Below are 12,885 nucleotides of genomic sequence, written 5' to 3'. Positions count from 1 at the left end.
TACATAGACAAACAGAGTGTCACTAGTATGCCTCTACTTGACTAGCTCGTTAATCAAAGATGGTTATGTTTTCTAGCCATAGACATGAGTTCTCATTTGACGAATGGGGTCACATCATTAGGAGAATGACGTGATTGACTTGACCCATTCCGTTAGCTTAGCACCCGATCGTTTAGTATGTTGCTATTGCTTTCTTCATGACTTATACATGTTCCTATGACTATGAGATCATGCAACTCCCGTTTACCGGAGGAACACTTTGTGTGCTACCAAACGTCACAGCGTAAATGGGTGATTATAAAGGTGTTCTACAGGTGTCTCCAAAGGTACTTGTTGGGTTGGCGTATTTCGAGATTAGGATTTGTCACTCCGATTGTCAGAGAGGTATCTCTGGGCCCACTCGGTAATGCACATCATTATAAGCCTTGCAAGCATTGTGACTAATGAGTTAGTTGCGGGATGATGTATTACGGAACGAGTAAAGAGACTTGCCGGTAACGAGATTGAACTAGGTATCGAGATACCGACGATCGAATCTCGGGCAAGTAACATACCGATGACAAAGGGAACAACGTATGTTGTTATGCGGTCTGACCGATAAAGATCTTCGTAGAATATGTGGGAGCCAATATGGGCATCCAGGTCCCGCTATTGGTTATTGACCGGAGAGGTGTCTCGGTCATGTCTACATAGTTCTCGAACCTGAAGGGTCCGCACGCTTAACGTTACGATGACAGTTTTATTGAGTTTTGATGTACCGAAGGAGTTTGGAGTCCCGGATGAGATCGGGGATATGACGAGGAGTCTCGAAATGGTCGAGACGTAAAGATCGATATATTGGACGACTATATTCGGACTTCGGAAAGGTTCCGAGTGATTCGGATATTTTTCGGAGTACCGGAGAGTTACGGGAATTCGTATTGGGCCTTAATGGGCCATACGGGAAAGGAGAGAAAGGTCTCTAAAGGTGGCCGCACCCCTCCCCATGATCTGGTCCGAATTGGACTAGGGAAGGAGGGCGCCCCCTTCCTTCTTTCTCCTTCCCCCTTCCCTTCTCCTACTCCCACAAGGAAAGGAGGAGTCCTACTCCCGGTGGGAGTAGAACTCCCCCCTTTGGCGCGCCTATACCCTTGGCCGGCTGCCTCCCCCTTGCTCCTTTATATACGGGGGCAAGGGGGCACCCCAAAGACACAACAATTGATCCTTGAGATCTCTTAGCCGTGTGCGGTGCCCCCCTCCACCATATTACACCTGGATAATACCGTTGCGGAGCTTAGGCGAAGCCCTGCGTCGGTGGAACATCATCATCGTCACCATGCCGTCGTGCTGACGAAACTCTCCCTCAACACTCGGCTGGATCGGAGTTCGAGGGACGTCATCGAGCTGAACGTGTGTAGAACTCGGAGGTGCCGTGCGTTCGGTACTTGATCGGTCGGATCGTGAAAACGTACGACTACATCAACCGCGTTGTGATAACACTTCCGCTGTTGGTCTACGAGGGTACGTGGACAACACTCTCCCCTCTCGTTGCTATGCATCACCATGATCTTGCGTGTGCGTAGGAATTTTTTTGAAATTACTACGTTCCCCAACAGTGGTATCAGAGCCTGGTTTTATGCGTTGATGCTATGCACGAGTAGAACACAAGTGAGTTGTGGGCGATATAAGTCATACTGCTTACCAGCATGTCATACTTTGGTTCAGCGGTATTGTGAGATGAAGCGGCCCGGACCGACATTACGCGTACGCTTACGCGAGACTGGTTTCACCGTTCGGAGCACTCGTTGCTTAAAGGTGACTGGCGGGTGTCTGTCTCTCTCACTTTAGTTGAACCGAGTGTGGCTACGCCCGGTCCTTGCGAAGGTTAAAACAGCACCAACTTGACAAACTATCGTTGTGGTTTTGATGCGTAGGTAAGAACGGTTCTTGCTAAGCCCGTAGCAGCCACGTAAAACATGCAACAACAAAGTAGAGGACGTCTAACTTGTTTTTGCAGGGCATGTTGTGATGTGATATGGTCAAGACATGATGTGATATAATGTGTTATATGAGATGATCATGTTTTGTAACCGAGTTATCGGCAACTGGCAGGAGCCATATAGTTGTCGCTTTATTGTATGAGATGCAATCGCCATGTAATAGTTTTACTTTATCACTAAGCGGTAGCGATAGTCGTAAAAGCAATAAGTTGGCGAGACGACAACGATACTACGATGGAGATCAAGGTGTCGTGCCGGTGACGATGGTGATCATGACGGTGCTTCGGAGATGGAGATCACGAGCACGGTGCTTCGGGGATGGAGATCACAAGCACAAGATGATGATGGCCATATCATATCACTTATATTGATTGCATGTGATGTTAATCCTTTATGCATCTTATCTTGCTTTGATTGTCGGTAGCATTATAAGATGATCCCTCACTAAAATTTCAAGATAAAAGTGTTCTCCCTGAGTATGCACCGTTGCAAAAGTTCTTCGTGCTGAGACACCACGTGATGATCGGGTGTGATAAGCTCTACGTTCAAATACAACGGGTGCAAAACAGTTGCACACGCGGAATACTCAGGTTAAACTTGACGAGCCTAGCATATGTACAGATATGGCCTCGGAACACAGAGACCGAAAGGTCGAGCGTGAATCATATAGTAGATATGATCAACATAGTGATGTTCACCATTGAAACTACTCCATCTCACGTGATGATCGGACATGGTTTAGTTGATTTGGATCACGTAATCACTTAGATGATTAGAGGGATATCTATCTAAGTGGGAGTTCTTAAGTAATATGATTAATTGAACTTAAACTTATCATGAACTTAGTCCTGATAGTATTTTGCAAATTATGTTATAGATCAATAGCTCGCGTTGTTGCTTCCCTGTGTTTATTTTTGATATGTTCCTAGAGAAAAAGTTATGTTGAAAGATGTTAGTAGCAAAGATGCGGATTGGATCCGTGATCTGAGGATTATCCTCATTGCTGCACAGAAAAATTATGTCCTTGATGCACCGCTAGGTGGCAGACCTATTGCAGGAGCAGATGCAGATGTTATGAACGTTTGGCTAGCTCAATATGATGACTACTTGATAGTTTAGTGCACCATGCTTAACGGCTTAGAATCGGGACTTCAAAGACGTTTTGAACGTCATGGACCATATGAGATGTTCCAGGAGTTGAAGTTAATATTTCAAGCAAATACCCGAGTTGAGAGATATGAAGTCTCCAACAAGTTCTATAGCTAAAAGATGGAGGAGAATTGCTCAACTAGTGAGCATGTGCTCAGATTGTCTGGGTACTACAATCGCTTGAATCAAGTGGGAGTTTATCTTCCAGATAAAATAGTGATTGACAGAATTCTCTAGCCACCATCACCAAGTTAGTAGAACTTCGTGATGAACTATAGTATGCAAGGGATGACGAAAGTAATTCCCGAGCTCTTCGTGATGCTGAAATCGACGAAGGTAGAAATCAAGAAAAACATCAAGTGTTGATGGTTGACGAGACCACTAGTTTCAAGAAAAGGGCAAAGGGAAGAAGGGGAACTTCAAAAAGAACGGCAAGCAAGTTGCTACTCAAGTGAAGAAGCCCAAGTCTGTACCTAAGCCTGAGACTAAGTGCTTCTACTGCAAAGGGACTGGTCAACTGGAAGCGGAACTACCCCAACTATTTGGTGGATAAGAAGGATGGCAAAGTTAACAAAGGTATATTGGATATACATGTTATTGATGTGTACTTTACTAGTATTTATAGCAACCCCTCGGTATTTGATACTGGTTCAGTTGCTAAGAGTAGTAACTCGAAACGAGAGTTGCAGAATAAACAGAGACTAGTAAAAGGCGAGGTGACGATGTGTGTTGGAAGTAGTTCCAAGATTGATATGATCATCATCGCACACTCCCTATACTTTCGGGATTAGTGTTGAAACTAAATAAGTGTTATTTGGTGTTTGCGTTGAGCATGAATATGATTTGATCATGTTAATTGCAATACGGTTATTCATTTAAGTTAGAGAACAATTGTTGTTCTGTTTACATCAATAAAAACCTTCTATGGTCATACACACCAACGAAAATGGTTTGTTGGATCTCGATCGTAGTGATACACATATTCATAATAATGAAGCCAAAATATGCAAAGTTAATAATGATAGTGCAACTTATTTGTGGCACTGCCGTTTAGGTCATATTGGTGTAAAGCGCATGAAGAAACTCCATACTGATGGGATTTTGGAATCACTTGATTATGAATCACTTGATGCTTGCGAACCGTGCCTCATGGGCAAGATGACTAAAACGCCGTTCTCCGGAACTATAGAGAGAGCAACAGATTCGTTGGAAATCATACATACAGATGTATGTGGTCCGATGAATATTGAGGCTCGTAGCAGGTATCATTATTTTCTGACCTTCACAGATGATTTGAGCAGATATGGGTATATCTACTTAATGAAACAGAAGTCTGAAACATTTGAAAAGTTCATATAATTTCAGAGTGAAGCGAAAATCATCGTAACAAGAAAATAAAGTTTCTACGATTTGATCATGGAGAAGAGTATTTTAGTTACGAGTTTGGCCTTCAGTTAAAACAATGTGAAATAGTTTCACTACTCACGCCACCTGGAACACCACAGCATAATGGTGTGTCCGAACGTCATAACCGTACTTTATTGGATATAGTGCAGTCTATGATGTCTCTTACCAATTTACCACTATCATTTTGGGGTTATGCATTAGAGATAGCTACATTCACGTTAAATAGGGCACCATCAAAATCCGTTGAGACGACGCCTTATGAACTGTGGTTTGGCAAGAAACCAAAGTTGTCGTTTCTTAAAGTTTGGGGTTGCGATGCTTATGTGAAAAAGTTTCATCCTGATAAGCTCAAACCCAAATCAGAGAAATGTGTCTTCATAGGATACTCAAAGGAGACAGTTGGATACACCTTCTATCACAAATCCGAAGGCAAGACATTCGTTGCTTAGTATGGATCCTTTCTAGAGAAGGAGTTTCTCTCGAAAGAAGTGAGTGGGAGGAAAGTAGAACTTGATAAGGTAACTGTACCTGCTCCCTTATTGGAAAGTAGTTCATCACAGAAATCTGTTCCTGTGACTCCTACACCAATTAGTGAGGAAGTTAATGATGATGATCATGGAACTTCAGATCAAGTTATTACTGAACCTCGTGGGTCAACCAGAGTAAGATCCGCACCAGATTGGTACGGTAATCCTGTTCTGGAGGTTATGTTACTAGACCATGACGAACCTACGAACTATGAAGAAGCGATGGTGAGCCCAGATTCCGCAAAATGGCTTGAGGCCATGAAATCTGAGATGAGATCCATGTATGAGATCAAAGTGTGGACTTTGGTTGACTTGCCCGATGATCGGCAAGCAATTGAGAATAAATGGATCTTCAAGAGGAAGACGGGCGCTGATAGTAGTGTTACTGTCTACAAAGCTAGAATCGTCGCAAAAAGGTTTCCGACAAGTTCAAAGTGTTGACTACGATGAGAGTTTCTCACTCATATCTATGCTTAAGTCTGTCCGAATCATGTTAGCAATTGCCGCATTTTATGAAATATGGCAAATGGATAAACAAAACTGCATTCCTTAATGGATTTATTAAAGAAGAGTTGTATATGATGCAACCAGGAGGTTTTGTCAATCCTAAAAGTGCTAACAAAATATGCAAGCTCCAGCAATCCATCTATGGACTGGTGCAAGCATCTCGGAGTTGGAATATACACTTTGATAAGTTGATCAAAGGATATAGTTTTATACAGACTTGCGGTGAAGCCTGTATTTACAAGAAAGTGAGTGGGAGCACTACAACATTTCTGATAAGTATATGTGAATGACATATTGTTGATCGGAAATAATGTAGAATTATTCTACAAAACATAAAGGAGTGTTTGAAAGGAGTTTTTTCAAAGAAAGACCTCGGTGAAGCTGCTTACATATTGAGCATCAAGATCTATAGAGATAGATCAAGACGCTTGATAAGTTTTTTCAATGAGTACAAACCTTAACAAGATTTTGAAGTAGTTCAAAATAGAATAGTCAAAGAAAGAGTTCTTGCCTGTGTTACAAGGTGTGAAATTGAGTAAGATTCAAAGCCCGACCACGACAGAAGATAGAAAGAGAATGAAAGTCATTCCCTATGCCTTGGCCATAGGTTCTATAAAGTATGCCATGCTGTGTACCAGATCTATTGTATACCCTACACTAATTTTGGCAAGGGAGTACAATAGTGATCTAGGAGTAGATCACTGGACAGCGGTCAAAATTATCCTTAGTGGAATAAGGATATGTTTCTCGATTATGGAAGTGACAAAAGGTTCGTCGTAAAGGGTTACGTCGATGGAAGTTTTGACACTAAATCTAGATGACTCTAAGTCTCGGTCTAGATACATATTGAAAGTGGGAGCAATTAGCTAGAGTAGCTCCGTGCAGAGCATTGTAGACATAGAAATTTGCAAAATACTTACGGATCTGAATGTGACAGACCCGTTGACTAAAATTATCTCACAATCAAAACATGATCACACCTTAGTACTCTTTGGGTGTTAATCACATAGCGAGTGAACTAGATTACTGACTCTAGTAAACCCTTTGAGTGTTGGTCACATAGAGATGTGAACTATGGGTGTTAATCACATGGTGATGTGAATTGTTGATGTTAAATCACATGGCGATGTGAACTAGATTATTGACTCTAGTGCAAGTGGGAGACTGAAGGAAATATGCCCTAGAGGCAATAATAAAGTATTATTTATTTCCTTATATCATGATAAATGTTTATTATTCATGCTAGAATTGTATTAACCGGAAACATAATACATGTGTGAATACATAGACAAACAGAGTGTCACTAGTATGCCTCTACTTGACTAGCTCGTTAATCAAAGATGGTTATGTTTCCTAGCCATAGACATGAGTTGTCATTTGATTAACGGGATCACCTCATTAGGAGGATGACGTGATTGACATGACCCAATCCGTTAGCTTAGCACCCGATCGTTTAGTATGTTGCTATTGCTTTCTTCATGACTTATACATGTTCCTATGACTATGAGATTATGCAACTCCCGTTTACCGGAGGAACACTTTGTGTACTACCAAACGTCACAACGTAAATGGGTGATTATAAAGGTGCTCTACAGGTGTCTCCAAAGGTACTTGTTGGATTGGCGTATTTCGAGATTAGGATTTGTCACTCCGATTGTCGGAGAGGTATCTCTGGGCCCACTCGGTAATGCACATCACTATAAGCCTTGGAAGCATTGTGACTAATGAGTTAGTTGCGGGATGATGTATTACGGAAGGAGTAAAGAGACTTGCCGGTAACGAGATTGAACTAGGTATCGAGATACCGACGATCGAATCTCGGGCAAGTAACATACCGATGACAAAGGGAACAACGTATGTTGTTATGCGGTCTGACCGATAAAGATCTTCGTAGAATATGTGGGAGCCAATATGGGCATCCAGGTCCCGCTATTGGTTATTGACCGGAGAGGTGTCTCGGTCATGTCTACATAGTTCTCGAACCCGAAGGGTCCGCACGCTTAACGTTACGATGACAGTTTTATTGAGTTTTGATGTACCGAAGGAGTTCGGAGTCCCGGATGAGATCGGGGACATGACGAGGAGTCTCGAAATGGTCGAGACGTAAAGATCGATATATTGGACGACTATATTCGGACTTCGGAAAGGTTCCGAGTGATTCGGATATTTTTCGGAGTACCGGAGAATTACGGGAATTCGTATTGGGCCTTAATGGGCCATACGGGAAAGGAGAGAAAGGTCTCTAAAGGTGGCCGCATCCCTCCCCATGATCTGGTCCGAATTGGACTAGGGAAGGAGGGCGCCCCCTTCCTTCTTTCTCCTTCCCCCTTCCCTTCTCCTACTCCCACAAGGAAAGGAGGAGTCCTACTCCCGGTGGGAGTAGGACTCCCCCCTTTGGCGCGCCTATACCCTTGGCCTGCTGCCTCCCCCTTGCTCCTTTATATACGGGGGCAAGGGGGCACCCCAAAGACACAACAATTGATCCTTGAGATCTCTTAGCCGTGTGCGGTGCCCCCCTCCACCATATTACACCTGGATAATACCGTTGCGGAGTTTAGGCGAAGCCCTGCGTCGGTGGAACATCATCATCGTTACCACGCCGTCGTGCTGACGAAACTCTCCCTCAACACTCGGCTGGATCGGAGTTCGAGGGACGTCATCGAGCTGAACGTGTGTAGAACTCGGAGGTGCCGTGCGTTCGGTACTTGATCGGTCGGATCGTGAAGACGTACGACTACATCAACCGCGTTGTGATAACGCTTCCGCTGTCGGTCTACGAGGGTACGTGGACAACACTCTCCCCTCTCGTTGCTATGCATCACCATGATCTTGCGTTTGCGTAGGAATTTTTTTGAAATTACTACGTTCCCCAACACCAATAAGCCGCGCGCCCAGCTCCCGCGCCCGCTAGCTTACCGCGCCTGATGAGCCGCCCCTCTGCACCTTAGCTTTTTGTTGACTCGCCATATCAATTTGCCCTGTTGAGCCGCCCGACGCTTTGCTCCTCTGCCGCCGTCTTATCCATGCGGTGAGCCATCGAGCCACTGCGGCCTCAAATCGCCAATTCCGAGCCGCCGGCGCCCCTCCGCATTTGCAGTACCGGCCTCAAGCCATCGCCCCTACTAACGTACCGAGCCGCCACCGTAGCGTGCTCCATCTCTGCTGCACGAGCCGTCGGCGCGCTGAGCTACTGTTGTGGCCCTCCTCGCCTCTAACCCGCCGGCGCGGTCCCTCGCGTCGAGCTGCCGCTGATCGTTGTTACCTCCGAGCCGCCCCTGTGCAGGCCGAGTCGCCGGGCGCCGCCGTCTGACCTCCCGTACCGCCTCTCCACAGTCCTCTTCCTCCGCTCCTGAGTCGTCGCTCCACTTTTGGTGTGAACCGCCCTCACACGGGCCTCGCGGTGAGTCACCGGTCTCCGCCGGCGCGCCTCCGCTGCCGAGCCGCCTCACTGCGGACCAACTTCGCTACGGCCAAGCCAAAGTCGCCGCCGCATCACTGTAACGCCCACGATGCGGCTATATCTCCCACGTGTCGAGGCACGACTTAGAGGCATAACCGCATAGTGGTTTTGTCGCGAGAAGGGTCATCTTCACATAATCCCATGTAATGAACAAGAATGGGATAAAGAGTTGGCTTACAATCGCCACATCACACAATACATAAATATTATTCATACATCATCCAAATACAAGCATATAGACCGACTACGGTCAAAATCCAGATGAAAATAAGACAACCCCAAATGCTAGATCCCCGATCGTCCCAACTGGGCTCCACTACTGATCATCAGGAAAAGACACATAGTAACGACCACGTTCCTCGTCGAACTCCCACTTGAGATCGACGCCATCATCTGCACTGGCATCGTCGGCACCTGCAACTGTTTTGGTAGAATCTGTGAGTCACGGGGACTCAGCAATCTCACACCCGCGAGATCAAGACTATTTAAGCTTGTAGGAAAGGATGGCGCAAAGAGGTGGAGCTGCAGCGGCAAAAGCATATATGGTGGCTAACTTGCGCAAATGAGAGAGAGAAGAGAAGCAACGGAACGGACGTCATCTAGCAATGACCAAGAAGTGATCCTGAACACCTACTTACGTCATACATAACTCAGACAGTGTTCACTTCCCGGACTCCGCCGAGAAGAGACCATCACGGCTACACACGCAGTTGATGTATTTTAATTGGGTCAAGTGACAATTTATCTACAACCGGACATTAACGAATTCCCATCTGCCTCATAACCGCGGGCACGGCTTTCGAAAGATAATACCCTGCAGGGGTGTCCCAACTTAGCCCATCATAAGCTCTCACGGTCAACGAAGGATAAACCTTCTCCCGGAAAGACCCGATCAGTCTCGGAATCCCGGTTTACAAGACATTTCGACAATGGTAAAACAAGACCAGCAAAGCCGCCCGAATGTGCCAACAAATCCCGATAGGAGCTGCACATATCTCGTTCTCAGGGCACACCGGATGAACACTACGTACAGCTAAAACCAATCCTCGAGTTTCCCCAAGGTGGCGCTGCAAGTGGCTCTAGTTTGGACCAGCACTCAGAGGAACACTGGCCCGGGGGTTTAAATAAAGATGACCCTCGGGCTCGCGAAAACCCGGGGGAAAAGGCTTAGGTGGCAAATGGTAAAACCAAAGTTGGGCCTTGCTGGAGGAGTTTTTTCAAGGCGAACTGTCAAGGGGGTCCCATAAATCACCCGACCTTGTAAGGAACGCAAACTCAAGGAACATAATCCCGGTATACAGTAACTAGGGCGGCAAGAGTGGAACAAAACACCTGGCATAAGGCCGAGCCTCCCACCCTTTACCAAAATATATAGATGCATTAATTAAATAAGAGATATTGTGATATCCCAACATATCCATGTTCCGACATGGAACAAACTTCAACTTCACCTGCAACTAGCAATGCTATAAGAGGGGCTGAGCAAAAGCGGTAACTTAGCCAAACAGCGGTTTGCTAGGAAAGGATGGTTAGGGGCTGACATGGCTAAAATAGGAGACATGATATAGCAAGTGATAGGTAGCGGAGCATGGCAATAGAGCGAACAACTAGCAAAGCAAAGATAGAAGTGATTTCGAGGGGTGGTCATCTTGCCTGCAAGGTTCTCAGAGTTGTCGAAAGCTTGATCCTCGTAAGCGTACTCGACAGGTTCCTCATTCACGAACTCGTCTCCCGGCTCTAACCAAGACAAGAACACAAGCAAACGGAACCACAATCAACAACGAGAAATGCGCAAGCAACATGATGCAAAACATGTATGATATGCGAGATATGATATGCGATGCATATGCGTGCTCCGGAAGGAAAATGATGAACATGGCAGTAACTTGGAAAACCAAGCATGCCACTGGAAAGATGAGATGATTTCGGTCGAAATCGATATAAAGATCACCGGAAACGGATGCACGGTTTGCAAATGGCAAGCAAAACAAGAATGACACTAATCTGCGATAAACAGCAAGATAGCACTTAAAATGCAACAAGCAATAATGCTACAGCACCCCAACACAGCAACAAAGCACATGACAGTAAACTACAGGAGATGCTTGACAAAAGATGAACACTGAGCTATGGCTAGTTCACAATATATCAAGCTCAAACAAGCATGGCAAAAGTGCAAAAGATTACAGGTTCACAGACTTAGTGAAAAACTGGACATGGCAGAAAACAGCATCAGGTAGCAATGTTCAGAGCATGAAATCAACATGCTACAGGAACTTAACATAGCAAAGCAAGGCATGGGAGTGTTCTACTAAAAGCATATGACAAAAGTCTCTTACTCACAATAAGCCAAAAAGGACCAGAAGATATGATGGCAAGCATGTAAACATAGCAAGTTTCGTTATCAGGTTTCAGACTTAGCAGAAAACAGAGCATAGCAGAAATATTAATATGTAGGCGTCTTTGTGAGCTTGATGCACTCACTACCGAGCAATGCACTACAAACCAAGCATACGTACAGCAAGATGGCATGTTTATGAAGTTAACCATGTCAAGAACAATTGCATAGCATGTATGGATCAACTACAATAAGCTTGGCAATATTGCATATCATGTTAAGAATCTGCCAGAAATATTTTATAGCAAAAGTAGAGCAAGATTGAGTCATGCTATGGCACTCCATAATTGCAAGAAATTGCAGGAATGGATCAGCTACAACTATAGCTACAAAACATCCTTACTGAACATCTCCAAAATATGCATGGATCTCTCTGTAGCATCATGTTTACATGGAAACAAAATTACAGCAGACAAGGACTTAGAGAAATCACCAAGTCCCTGAAATCAGAAATATTACGGGGCCTAGTTTGCATGCTTGTGCTAGTCACCAAAATATCACAAAACTACATGGACTACACCACTGGAAAGATGGCATGGCATACCTCAAAACGCATGTAGAGCTCATGCCCAAAAGATGCACAGAATAAATGATACAAAAATGACAAATCTCCAAGTTCTGATAAGAACCAGAGAATAACAGCAACTAGCCCTCTTCCAACAGAGATTTGGGCATCAAGATGACCTCTAATGAACATGGTGCGATTGAACAAAATGAAGAACATCACGAGGCGAACAATTTGACATATTACATGCGCGAATCGGAGCTACATGCACGGAGTTATGGAGCTACGAACATGGCAAGATGCTGTAAAGATTTGAGGACTTAGAGGATTTGGAGACTCGGGAAAAAGTCAACGCTCACCGAACGGATCCAGATCGCGAGCTCCTCGAGCTCGATGGAGTTCACCGGCGGGAGGAGAGAGAGGGAGGCCGCGGCGGTGAGGGGGACCGGAGTGGCGCCGGAGGGAGGAGGAGGCGGCGGGCCTCGGGGCCGGCGACGGCGATGGCCGGCGGCGGGCGCGCGGTGGCGGCGGCGGCGGCCGGTGCCGGCGAGGCGGCGGGGCGGTAGGGCCGGCCGGCGCGGCGGCGGCGGGGAGGCCGCGGCGGCGCGGTGGACGGCGGGGCAGGCGCGGGCTCGCGGGGCCCGACGTGGGCTCCGCGGGCCAGCGCGGTACGGCGGCGGCGGATGCTGACGTGGCGGCACGCGATTCGTCCGCCGGCGCGGGCGGACGTGTCCGGCGCGGGTGGACTTTGTCCGGCGACGCGAGGTGGAAGACGCTAGGGTTTAGAGTGCGATTCCGTTTTTCGGGAATGCCCACATATAAATAGGTAGAGGGAGCTAGGAGGCTCCAAATGAGGTGCGGTTTTCGCCCACACGATCGTGATCGAACGACCTAGAGCATGGAAGAGAGTTTGGTGTGTTTTGGGCTGGTTTTATAGGGGGTTTTTGCTGGAC

This window comes from Aegilops tauschii, chromosome 3 (assembly GCF_002575655.3).
Source record: "Aegilops tauschii subsp. strangulata cultivar AL8/78 chromosome 3, Aet v6.0, whole genome shotgun sequence".
NCBI classification, from domain to species: domain Eukaryota; kingdom Viridiplantae; phylum Streptophyta; class Magnoliopsida; order Poales; family Poaceae; genus Aegilops; species Aegilops tauschii.
Note: the sequence above shows the minus strand (reverse complement) of the source record.